Source organism: Tympanuchus pallidicinctus, unplaced genomic scaffold (assembly GCF_026119805.1).
Source record: "Tympanuchus pallidicinctus isolate F22 unplaced genomic scaffold, pur_lepc_1.0 scaffold30, whole genome shotgun sequence".
NCBI classification, from domain to species: Eukaryota; Metazoa; Chordata; class Aves; order Galliformes; family Phasianidae; genus Tympanuchus; species Tympanuchus pallidicinctus.
In genome coordinates this window covers 1128550-1141827 of record NW_026294748.1, presented here as the reverse complement: position 1 = coordinate 1141827, position 13278 = coordinate 1128550, and the positions used below count along the sequence as shown (strand labels likewise).

At 48.2% G+C, this 13278-nt stretch overlaps 1 protein-coding gene across 4 annotated transcripts in view; it reads right to left on the bottom strand.

Moving 5' to 3' along the window:
- Window positions 1–13278, bottom strand: part of SIK3 (SIK family kinase 3) — a 72173-nt gene that overhangs the window by 54743 nt on the left and 4152 nt on the right. The window lies entirely within an intron of this gene.

The following is a 13278-nucleotide window of genomic DNA, read 5'->3' as shown; positions in this document are numbered from 1 at the left end:
AGCACTGCTGGAGAGTCCAGAAGGGAGAGGTGAGCAGAGCTGGCACAGCCACAGAGCTCTGTGCTGAGTGGGAGAGCTTTCTGGAGAGAACTTGCCTTTCCAGAAATGATCTTCAGCCACATCGACATGAATCCCTATAAATCAGGTACAGAAGGAAAATGGAGTTTCTATTCCAGTATCCATCAAACATTCCTTACATGCAAGAGCCGCCCCAGGGGAAGCGAGAACTTTTCCCTGCTTATGAAATAGGGTAGAGTCTTCAAGATTAAATACCAGTGGCATCTGAGATAGCCGTAACAGGCCAAGGCCAGCACGTGCGCCTCCTGAGGTCAGCAGGACCATTGATCCACGCGGCAGGAGGGTTGGAGATTCACGATCCTTGAGGTCCCTCCCAACCCGGGCCATTCTGTGATCCTGTATCCCACGACCTAAGGATGAAGCCCACACAAACCCAACCCGAGCGCTGACAGCAGCCGTGGAAGCAGAGCAACCAGGCGTGTGGTGGTGGCAGACCTGGCCAGATGGGGATCTGGCACCACAACCCGATCATCCTTCACCCCTCTCGCTGTGTGGCTTCCCCTGCCCAAGGGAAGTTGGCGAGCAGAGGGTAAACAGTTCTGCTGAGTCCCTATGGGGAAGAAGAAAGAAACAACTTTTCCAACGTCACGTCAATGGAATGTGAGGGAACTCAGCTACACGCTGAGGAGGACGGCATTACGCTCCAACCTGTCTGTGTGCAGCCATGGAAAGCACACAGTTCACTACAAGGTATCTGCGTTCGCACTCAGGATCCCATCTGAGGGTCTGAAGAGATATTCTGGTTTGTTGGAAAGTTATGTTAACCGAATGAATCATTTGGTAGGAATGTACAGTCATTCCAATGCAATGGAAAATCTAGAGATTAAAATGTTCAGTCTACGCATCCAGCAGAAAGGTTAGGGTAGCATTTCTTTAAAAAGCATTACTCATCCCTGCTTCAGCCGTACATCAGTGCAGAGGTGTGCAGAAAGGATGAACAGCACCAATTACTTCTATCAGCTGCAGAACAAAACAACCAGGGAAGAGTCAGAGAAAGCATAAAGCAAGATCCAAACCCCCCAGATGTAGGAAACCTGCATAATACAGCCACTTCCTAGCCGTTGAGTCTTGGAATGGATAAGATTTGAGGCAGGTTTTTCAGTTCTGTCCCATTCTCAGTGCATCATGGCAGTAAATTCACACACTTCGTAAAGCTTTAGGAGAAGCTCCCCACCTCAGAGCTCCAAGTGCTACCTGAAATGCTCTATTTATCCAGAGAGAAGAAAAAGAAACAATGCAAGCCCGAGTTGAAAACAGCATAAACTCTGCATTGCATGCATGCTTCCCTAGGCTCCCAAAGCCATACTCAAGAAGTGCAGATATACAGTTACAGATTAGAGTTTATTCAGCAGCTATCTAAACAAACTGCTAATTAACAAAGGGGTTTATGCAAAGAGCTTTTAAGTTCGCCATTCCAGCTTGATTTGATGATATTTTGCCATTTTATGCACTGTATGGAATGGGAAGCAGCTTGCTGCCTCACATAGGCCATGCTCTCTGCACCATCCTCCTGCAGGCAGTCTGGAAGCCAGGCACTGAGTTCCCCTCAGATGGGAGGTGAGCTGGAACCCCTCCCATGCCACACACCCTTCTCAAACCCCTCAACTGCCTTCAGGTCTGTTGAAAAGCAGTGCAACGAGGAGCATATGGATAGATCCAAAGATACTCCGATTCCCTACAGAATGCCAGCATATATATTGCTGTAATTAGCCTCTAGCACAGTCGCAAAATTTGTTTCTGAAAAGCCTTTGAGCGAACAGATTTGGTTATATAAAGCTCAGACCCTTCCTCTTTTGCATGAGCTGATAGCCTTATTGGCGACTGGCATTTGCTATTAAAACATCATTCCCTGCACAGACAAACACACAACCAAACAGAACAGCTTCCCTGTCCAACGGTCTGCCGGTGGTGTTGTATAACTGGGCACTGTGTCCACATCTGCAAAGAACACACGGGATCAGAACCACCTTGCTATGCCAAGCGAGGGCCATAGCAGCCTGCAGGCCGCTGGCACAGGGAGCAGAGTCAGCGCGAGGGGTCCGACGTGAGGCAGCAATGCAACACCCCAACTGTCACCATCAATGATGCTGCTGCAACACATCCTACTCCCAAGAGGACAGCAAGTCGCTCGGCATACCTCACCAACCAAACAGAAAAGGTTCACTACGTTACCGAGAACTTTTAAATAACTGCAGGTTACCACTCAACGCTCTATCTTTTATCTAAACAAAATGTTGCAGGACTAGGCTTGTTTTAGGCACCTACGCCCTGGGAGCTTCTGCTCCTGATAGCAAGCATTTGGTTCTGTACGACTCTCTGAGAGATCACCTGGCTTCCCCTTCTCTACCTTTTATGAATCTGAAAGAACAAAAAGATGTTCTGTCTTGGGAGCTGTGCTTCACATTCTGGTTTCTTTACTTGTAAGCACATAACAGGATTCTCCCCCACCCCCAAGGTTCTGATAAACCTCTTGTGGTTGAAGCTTTACTGGAAGCCATGCTTCCTAACTTGCTAGTTTTTCATAATACTCTTTCATTAAGCAATTTAGATACCTAAAAACTGAGTTTGACATGGAGCTTCTCAATGCTGAGGTCGAAACACAACTGGTCCTCTGTCAGCTCGTGGCTCCCAGTAACCACCTCAGCTTCTGGAAAAAGCTGCCTGACACCCAACTCCCTCAACCACCCGAAGGAGGCCAAACTAACACACATTTTCCTTGCAGAAGGCTGGTAAACAGTGGATTAATACACTGAGCTGTAGTAACTGAACTGCTTGTCAAGCCCTGGAAATAAGCAGAGTGCCCTCCTGCCCTAAGAGCAATAGGTGAAGCAGACAGAGCGAGCGCAGCAACCACGGTGCCAGTGAAATACTGTTAGCTATCCAACCTCACTCCCAAATTATTCCTCAGAAACTTGTTGGCTTCTCAGTAAGACAGCAGCTCTGGATGTGCTTTATCCAACAATTCTCAACACAAAATACATAAACAGTCCCTGGAGCACAGATGGAAACTGATGCCTCTCCCCTCCCAGGGGAGTTCCCTCATCACTAGGCTACAAAATCATGTTCCCTCTTGCTTTCGGTCTTTGATGATACAAATCTTACGTTCCTTCCTACACAGCACCCCAGTTTCAACAGGAGAGGCAGTGCATCCCCTCCCTCATTAGCCTGCAGTGCAGCAGTTTGGGCACTCTCAGAAGACAGATTTGTGGCCCCAGTGAGACAGCTCACTTCGCTGTCCCCACCAGCATCATCTCGCAGCTCCCTTCTCTCCCTACTGGCATTGGTGTTTGCCTCAGGGCCAGCTCACCCACCATGGGCAGACTCCAGGCCAGAGCAGACACCACAAGCACTCACCTGCCCCAGGTACAGGTTTGCCCCTCTCTTGGGAGCAGGATGCTGAGCAAAGCAGTTCAACAGCAGAAGTTGAGTTTCTCCTCCTTGTAGGAAATCAAAATTGCACAACAGCATTTTGCTTCGAGAGACTCAGGAAAAAGAAAGCATTAAAGGCCAGATTTACTCTTCTCTTAACCAATAAGCAAATGAGGAATAAGAAAAAAAAAACAAAAAACAGGTTTATTGAGACATGCTGTCTTATTTATGAAGCTTTAAGATTTAAGCCAAAATATTTGGAGCAAGATGAAATTCCATCTGCCTCACACCACCACTTCCATCTCTCTCCAAAACAAGCCCCCTAATGCAATCAGGAGGTCTGCATGCAGCAAGCACACGGCCGTCATTCACGCTGCTGCTGCTCAAGGTGCAACTGACTGAGATCCCACCCAGCTGCTCTGCTGCTCGCCCAGCACCAGAAGCAGAACATTCCACTGTTGTTTTGGGTTTTTTTTGTTTTAAGTGAAGCCCAAAGGACCCAGGGATACTCTGCTCAGCAGCTCCAGCCCAGGCTGCAACCTGGGTTTTATGCACCTCATCAAAGATCACCCAAGAATGAGGCTGTGACTCGGCAGCTTTACAAGCTACAGGAACATTCCCATAGCTTACAACATCTGGAACTCCTCAGGTTTCCATTAATGCAGGAGAAAGCCACCAGCCCTACAGTAAACCGTGCAGCACGCTGTCACTCAGAGCTGCCCTCCAGCAAATTTCTCCTGGGCTACTGCTTTAATGAAGTTATCTGTGAGCTGGCCTCCAGAACCATTCAGCCTGTCAGGATGAGGCACTTCTCCAGCACATTTCCTTCTATCTAATATAGAGGTGGGGGGAATGAAGATAACCCAAAATTGGCAAGATGAATACAATAAAAAGCTGAGGGATTTAGGAGCTCTCTAGAGCAGTAAGTAGCTTTCCCTCCCCAAGTTTTTGAGCCTATAGCTCTGTTATCTATGGAAAAATTCATACATTAGAGCCAAAGAAACCTAACTGAAGATAAATCATTAAGTAGGCACAGTGAGCTCAGCAGCCCCAAGTTCAGCCATCAGAGCAGCTGGGTGACACAAAGGGCAGCTCAACAGGCAGAGATGGGCCCAGACTGCAGGGATGGGGCACTGTGGGGCCAGCCCTGGCAGCTGGGCTCCTTGCACAGAACAGCTGTGCAAGCACAGCTCTGGCCATGCAGCAGTAAGTTCTCAGGATAAGCTGAGGCAATCTGGAAAAGAGAAGGACAAGGCTCATCAGCTTAGACAAATATTGGTATGGGCCACTGCCTGAATGAAATATTTATCACTGCAGTAAGTGCCTTCCAAGGCACCCTGTGAATTGCTTTCCCTGTAGCTACTACACAGCCCCACGTGGAGCGTAGCAGGGCCACCTTACGAGGACCACCAGCAAATCACACACTGACACCTATTTCCTATTACTGGAGGTCATCAGCTTCGGCAAAGGGCTCATAAAGTTTCATTTACAGGAAAAAAGTTAACACCCACCTCTAGACCTTAAAAGTAACTATTCTTGACAACACAGTCCCAGAGTTTTCCTTATACCTGTTCCTAAGACAAGAGTCAAACCCTTACACTGAATCCACAGAAAGCATATTTTGAAGTTCAAGCTGTTTCCACTTACAACAAGTGCTCAGCATCAAGTCTTTGTAAAACACGACCCTGGCTACTCAAGTATGTTGAAACAGAACAGGTTGGACATCACACATCACACCACAGCAAACCTGAGTCCTTCAAAAGGAGATTGAAAGTGAAACAATGGTGTAAGGATAGGGAAGGAGGGCAAGAGAGGTGACCAAGAAGGACATCAGTGTCTCCTAAATAAAATTAATCAAAGCAGTAATGATTCCACTCAGCTATTACATCTTGCTGGTTGGCAATTTGAAAGCTGAAGCCAATGCAGCAGCGGCGCAGGTGACACAGCAGGCACTGCCACCCATCCCTGCAGCGAGGACTCCGAGAAACTCTTCTCCACAGCCATGAAACAAAGGACACATTTTCTAAAACTACTTCAGTGCTTTCAGAGCATTTCTCCAATGACTTCTAATTACACTTCTAATTTGCTTTTTATCAGGTGTGGATCTCAAGTGCATCACAGGTGCGCACGGCAGCATGCTGAAAGACAGAATTCCAACCTACGTGAATTTCTGCATCACAGCTGCACAGAGCAAGCAAGAGCTTACAGGAACTTTGGCTGCAATTCTTACTAACATGAAGTCTCAGCCTGCCTCTTGTGCAGTCTCTCTCACAGTTAGGCTTGCTGCCCTGGATAACCAGAAACCTTCCAGGGCAGAGGAGGAAGGGAAGTGTGGGCAGTCTGACTCCATAGGCACGAGCAGGCATCCATCACGGAGCGAGTGACTCAGAGGCTGACTGGTGGCCGTGCCAGCAAACAAGTGCACTCTTACACCAGGTGTCTTCTCAGAAGTTACTCAAAAGCTGGCAGCCAACTGCCTCCTAAAAAACAAACTGCTGACGTCTGAAGTTATCATCTTGTTGGTCATTCATGCTCACACCGAGGGCCCACGGAGCTCTGCACTGCTCCATCAGCCAGCAGCAGCCACCCAGATGCAGACGGCTCCTGCCTTTCAAATTGCATTATCTGGGGCTGAGCTGTCTTCAACAGTTTGTTTTTCTTCATCGCCACAGTCCTCAAACTCTAAAGAAGAAAATCTGCAGCTGATCTTGCAATTCCTAGGCTGCTTCCACTGCTCCTGTGCCATTTCTATGATGGTCTCTGTTCAACTCTCCCACCCTCTCTGCCCTGCACCCTGCAGGAGGCCACAGCATGCCCCTGCTGACAGAGCAGTGCTGAAAGGGGAAAAGATGTGCATCCAGGGATGCCCCTGGACAAAAATCAAGCCCAAGTTGTGCTGCTGCTTCACATAGTCCTCCAGCCTCGCTTTCCTCAATGAAGACAGACAGGTTGCCAACCAAGAACTGCGCTCTGGGATTAGCCAATGTTTATGAAGTACTTTAAAGATTAAAAGTGTCACCTATGTGCTAAATATTTCTCTGGCACTATCAGCTTGAACAGCAACCGAGTATCTTGTATCTGCTCCTGCTGATCTTGAGCTGGTTGCCAGAGGTGTCAGTCAGCCTGACTTCCAAACCACTGCACTTGGCATCGCTCCTCAGAGCATTTCTAGGCACATCACAGCACAGAACTGGGGAACTCGTTGATAAATGGTAACTTTTTGCCCTTGATCCCACACGGCCCAAGTTCCTTTTTCAGTTCACCTGTGTGGAGACCTTCCTAGCAGCACTGTCACACTTGGAGCAAGCTGTAAGTGTTCCACTGGAGTGCTCCCCATGTGCCATTCATTCGCTTTGAGTCGCCTTCCTCCACCTCCACCTCTCCTCAGATCACTGCACCATCTGTAAGCTGGTAAACACACAAAGCACACAAACATCCCACTCTTCCCTTTGGCCCACAGGTTTTAAATAGCAGCAACAGAATCGAGTAATTGTTATCAAGTGGTGAGAAAATGAGACGCTTGGTCCCAAAAGTTTACACTGCATTGGAGACAGAAGAAAACCTAAAGCTGGACATTGCTCAATTCGTATAACCACCAGCTACTCCAAAAGCACTGCTGTCAACAGCGAGCCTCTGCACTGAACTGTGTGGACATTTGGCTTACAATCTGCCAACAAGGGGCAAGGGAACGCTGATACCCAGGCACAGGCACCCAGAGCCCAAGGACAGAGGAGCCCGTTGCAAACACAAACACGATCCAAAGCCAAAACAGTGTCCCACAAGGCTTTCTACCCAGCAGCAGAGCCAGAAAACCACTGGCTTCTTCACACTTCGTAGCAACACAGGAACAACAGAACCGAAAAAAGGAAAATTGGGTTCTCACAGCAATGGTCATCAATCAGCTCCTCTGCAGCCTGGAGGGCACCTCTGGGAGGAACCATGGCTGCAGCACAGCCACAGCAAGAGGCAGCCCAGAGCCAAAGCACTGCTTTTCCCACAGGTTTCTAACGGTTTCACGAGTGACAGCAGCACTGCTTACAAGGCTGAGCCCCAGCCATGCTATCTAAGGAGGTGCCCTTGCTCTGGATAACATCGGTAAGGTTTATTTCCCAATGTTTTGCACAGGGTTTTTGGAATGCGTTCAAGTCAGTGTGGTTGACAGCTGCCTCATATCAGGTGACTCACTGAAGCCACACATCATAAATTGCTCTTACTCAAGCCATGAATTAGCATGGCAGGTTGGTAAAGGAGTCTGAAAACCCTCTGCTGAAGACGCAGCTAAGCCAAGTAAGCCCTTCCAATAACACATGCCATTCTTGCAGAGCCGCTCGTACCCTTTTCTGCACAAAGCCAAACTGAAACCAAAGGACCAAACCAAGCTGCAGCTTGGAATTGCAGTTCAAGATCTCAAAAATATACAAAACAGGAAAAAAAAAAATCTATCAAAAAAGAGTAGCAGTCTTAATTGCTATTTTAATTGCAAGATCTTCCCACTCTAATAAACTCAACATTCTACATGCTGAAGAATGGCTCTGACACCCAGCTGAGTTTTACGCTGGTGAGAAGACAGACACCATCAGGGGTTTTGCAAAGAGAAGCCTTTCTTCAGGGATCCAGTAAGGAAAACTCATCCACAGAGCCCAGATCGCCTTCCCCTCCAACTTGATATTATCTGAATTAGGAGGACAGGAAGCAAGCTTTGTTTCAGGCAACAAGAAACAGTCTTATCACAAGCACTGATGCAACAGGTTTTCGAGTTTCAAGATCTACATGTGGCAAAACAAAAAGCTTTTGGCTGTTTACCTGGGAGATACGCAAGCTGCTCTAACATAGCCTGCCTGGGTGGCTCTGCACAGCACCTCTTGTTTGGACAAGCACGTTCAGCGGGTGACGATTTGAATTCTGACTCACTCCAACATGCCGGGGCACCCGACTGCACCGAAGCCCGAAGTGCTGACTCGGGGTTTGTGATGCAAATCCGGCAGGAAGCGGCGTTTCCCCGCTGGGACAAACTGCCCTGGTCACCGGGACGCTGCACTGAGTGGCACAGTGTGCACAAAGCACGCAGCCACACCAGAGCTTCCCAGCCATGTGCTACCATTTAATGCCTGATTTTTTTTCGCCTCTCTTCAATCAAACTCTGGCAGTTGTGAGCAAACTGTTATCTTTTGTGGATGGACAGCAGGGCAATCACAAGGAACTTGCACAGCACTAACAGATACTGGTCAGAGAACATAAGCAGCAAAGATTTAGGCACCGAATCAGGAATTTCTCTGCCTCTGACAGAACTTTCACCAATTCATTCAGCAGCAAGCATGGACTACAGACCTTCCCCAAAATGAAAATACGTAACAGATTCACATCATGCCCCCGGAAAGCGATGCAGTGTCAGTGCAACCCTGTGGGCTGCTCAGAGATCCAAGGAGCCCAAGAATTAAACAGCTAAGCTGTGCCCTGGCCTACAAAGTTGCCTCACAACCGTTCTGTTATTTAGAAGCTATTATCAAGGAAAAGTAAACAATCTGTTGGGCATTTAGAAAACATTCCGGTCCGCTGCAGTCATTAAAAGGCAGCCAGGTGCTGTGCTGAGCTAGGGACCAAATCAGCAGAACTTGCTCCTATTCCCTAGTGCCAGATCCCCAAGATCACTGTCACCTTACCAACCCCTTCCACTGAAGGCAGCTCTCTTGGCAAGGCCCAGGACTTGCTCAGGGACTCACATTTCTAAGTGCAGTGTTTGCAGCTTACGTGGTTGTTTTGGAGAAAATGCTGAAACAACACAGGTTTTTTCTAAGCTTTGATCTACAACACAAAACGTGGCTCTGCTCAGAGCAAGGCATGGGGAAGAAACTCAGGTTTTCCAGGTCTCTGAAAAACCAAAGGGAAAAACATTCCAACCACTCCTATAATTCGGCACTGTGTTCCATCCTTGCCTGACAGGAGGCGAAGCCCCACATCTCACAGAACAGCTCAACCATCACAGCTGCCTCTGAGCTGCCATAGAGGAAGCAGCTCAAACCCAGCTGTCAGTGCTGTGTGAAAGCAGTGCTCCAGTTCTGCCAGCCATACCAAACCGGGACCAGCAGCACAAACAACACAGAGCAGAGATCAGGGCCCACATCCACCCAACGACTCGAACTGCAGATGTGCTCCCTGAGTGGGAAAATACCCACAGTCAGTCCTCACTCATCTTTTTACTGTGTGATGCAAGTACCAGCTTGGCTGAGAAAGTATTTGTATCTGGTTCTGACTAAGCATAGGCTTCCCCGTGCAACTCAGCAGCCATGGGGTGCACGTTGTCCCAGCACCCACACAGCAACAAACCCTGCAGACAGGTTTCCTTCTCTTCCACCAGCACTGTGTCCTGATTCTTATACTATAAAACAGCTGAACTAACCAACACAAAGGAAAACTCTGTGTTTTTAGTTGTGTTTTTGGTCTGTTTTTTGTTTTGTTTTTTAAACCATCTTACACTTTCCAAAGCAGCTCAGGTGAAAAGCAACCACACTGGAAGCCAAATGTCAAAATCACCATATACAGAATGAATGAGAATATTTTCATTGGTTTCCAGTGAGACTGTAATGAAAACAAATGCCTGTTATAGAACTGACAACCCTCTCACTGTGTCAAAACAAGATGCAAGAACATCAATGGGCTCTGTGCACCAAGATGATATTCCTTCATGGTTACTGGATAAGGAGTCTATTTGTTTAACAATATAATGCTTTTTTCCCCCAATAGCACTAACTGTTGCACAAGGGGAAGTCCGACAACCTCAAAAAACTGCTGAGGCCAGCTGTTGGCAGCCCCAGGGACACAGGAGATAGACAGGAGCTCTGCACAGAGCACCACTGTCCCCCAGGTTCCTGACAGCCTGCTGTCAGCCAGCAGCACACCACCCTTCCCACTTACAGGCATGGCAGAGGTCAGAGAGCCTAAGCATACAGGTGGCAAGAGGCACTTTTTCAATCTGTTCCCTCCTGTTCAGAAGAACGTGACCCATCTGCCATGGATCCATGCACCCTGCCTGCCCTCAGAAGCAGCCACAGCCCAGCAAGGGGACCTGCAGGCCAGCACCAGGCACAGGGCCTGGTGTGAACATCACCTTCCATCCCACAGGCAGCAGCTGGCTGCAAATTAGGACACCTCCACAATCCAGCACGCTATCAGATCAGACTTCACATGGTTACATTGAAGGAATAAGTTGATGAGTTCTAAGTCCATTAAAAAGACTTAGATCTTGTCAAAAGCTACAATTAGAAGAAGATCAGCTCCCATCCTACTGCCCTTGGCTGCTAGCATGATGCCAGGGGGCTTGAACTAGACTGACCTGATCCCTGGGAGCAGCCACAGCTGCATGCAGAGCCCAAGCACAGAGCAAAGGCAGGAGCACAGCTGAACAGCAGCACTGCGTGCAGGCAAGGTGCACGAGAAGCAGCGTGGCTGAAAGTTAACCAAAGGGAGCACAAACTGAGGGGGAGCTGTCTAGAAAAGGAAAAACCTTACAACAGTTTGTCTTGTGAGTTTGTTTCTTCACGTTTCCTTCTGCAGAATTCCACGTGCCCTTTCCCAGCCATGAAAGCACTTCACTGAGTCCATTTCATCAAAACTACTTCCACCATATTTTAAAAATCTCTGCAAGGAGAAGCATTGGTTTGCGTAAAGGCAGCAGATATCCCCAGCTTCAAAAGGCAGCTTTTATTTGACATGCTTTCATCTGATGCAGCCTCGTGCTCTCCTTCATTCCCAGCATCAACCACGCATCCTCCTAACAGATCTCCAGCAGCCACCCCAAGCCTGGCTCTGCCAAACTGAAGCAGCTCCGCTCCAGCCCCAGTCACACAGATGCCCTACAGAGAAACCTCTTCTGAATGATCTTACAAACCAGGCAATTAACGTAACGGAATCGCATCTGATATTCTAAGCTGAAGGCAGAGCTTCCAATTTCTGAGCCATACAGCAAAGCAACAAGCACCAAGGAGCTACTGAATGATGATGAAACCCATTACATGTGACAGTCAATAAAGACATCACCTGTGTTACACAAGAGGAGAACAAAGGCCAGTCACCTCACAGCACAAAGCAGTCATTTTGCACAACGCAACATTTTATGACCTTCATACACTCCAACAAAATCAACATTCACATCAATACCTCTGATTTCATACCGAACTTCCAGTGACCCAAAGCTTTCAGGAGGAAAGTCTGTGCTCTGGCCTTGGGCACAAGATGACCAGGTTGCATCAATAACCAAAGCACAGAGCTCAGCCTGCTCCCCAGTCAGCTGGGCACTGCCCAAGGAGGTCTGCCAGTCACCACAAACCAACTCACAGTGGGCAAGAATGAAGCCTTTTTTTCCTACTTCTTCAACATTATGGCATCCCTGAACCTGAACTGCACCTCGTCAAACTGCTGACATTCCCAGTCCTGGACCACAAGGCTGCTGGGACAACCAGAAGCAACAGCAGTGTTTCAGAGTCATCAGCACGTCTACATCTACCAAACACTTCAAGCAGTTGCACTCAGTGATCCATGTAGGTCCCTTCCTACTTGGGATATTCCACGATTCTAAGATGCTGGGATGTCACAGAACCTCACGGGAGAGCTGGTGGCTGTCAGTGAGACCCACCTTGGTTCAGATGCGCGCAGCCCAAACATCTGCTGCCCCCCAAATGCTGCTGACTGGTGAAGCCGAGCTCAGCTCATCTCCCCCCACACACACAGCCAAATGCTGGGCTATTTTTGGGCGCAGCATGTCAGTTCCAGTGGGTGTGGGAGTTTGTTTGTGTGGGTTTGTATGATTCGACTACTTTGAAACTTGGCTGAAGCCACATAATTCTCTTTTTATGGAACCCCCTTTGATGGCCATTTAACAGAGGGTGAGGTTTAGCCTCAACTGCAGAGACTCGGGGTCAGAATTACTAGAAAAGAGATGCATAATGACTAACAGTGAATCAGTCTTCAGCGGTTTCTTCATTTAAGTGTTAATGCAGCATAATAAACCCCTGGACTAAGATCAGCAGGAAGGCCCTGTCTGCAATAAGTGAGTTAGACCTGCACAGGCTCCAAAGGGACACTCGATCCTATTTAACCCTTGGTTGTACAACCAGTGCCACGCAGACAGCAGGACTGACACCTGACAGAGGACAGCACAGCTCCCCTTGGGATAGAAGAATTCACACACGTTTCTCTTCAGCCAGGAGGAATTTCAATTGCCAATTTTAGCCTCTACTACCCTGTCAGCCTTGGAGCACCTGCCTAAAGCTTTACTTGTGTGGTGGGGCAGGAAACTATCTTGGTACAATTATTCTAACAGGAGCAAGAAGGAGCATGCTACACGTGCTGGTGTGTTTTATGGCAATTGTACAAGGCTGATATAAAACACAATGAAAGTATGCAGAGGGGAGGAAGGTGTTGAGTTTGCTGCTTATCTTTGAAAACATCCAATGCCCAAGGAGTCCAGGTCCAGAGCAGCACACTGTAATTTCTGTATTTTCTTCTAACAAGATTCCTCCTTCAAACACAAATGAGAACATCTAATTCATCCTCCACGTCATTCACAAAACCTTTGCAAGACACCTACTGAGAAAAGAGACACCAATCCATCTTTATGTCATGGCTGTTCCTCTTCCCACCCCCGTTCAGCAGCAGTTCTCTCCCTCCCAGGGGCTATTTCTGTCCCTGCCCCGGGGTACCAAGCTCCATCCACGGGCATTCATCTGCTCCTGCAGCTCAGCAGCAGATCCAGAGCTTCACGACAACAAACGTTTGGGAGGAAGAGCTCCAGTGCAGAAAGTGGGAGGCTGCAGCGCTGAAGAGATACCAGACACA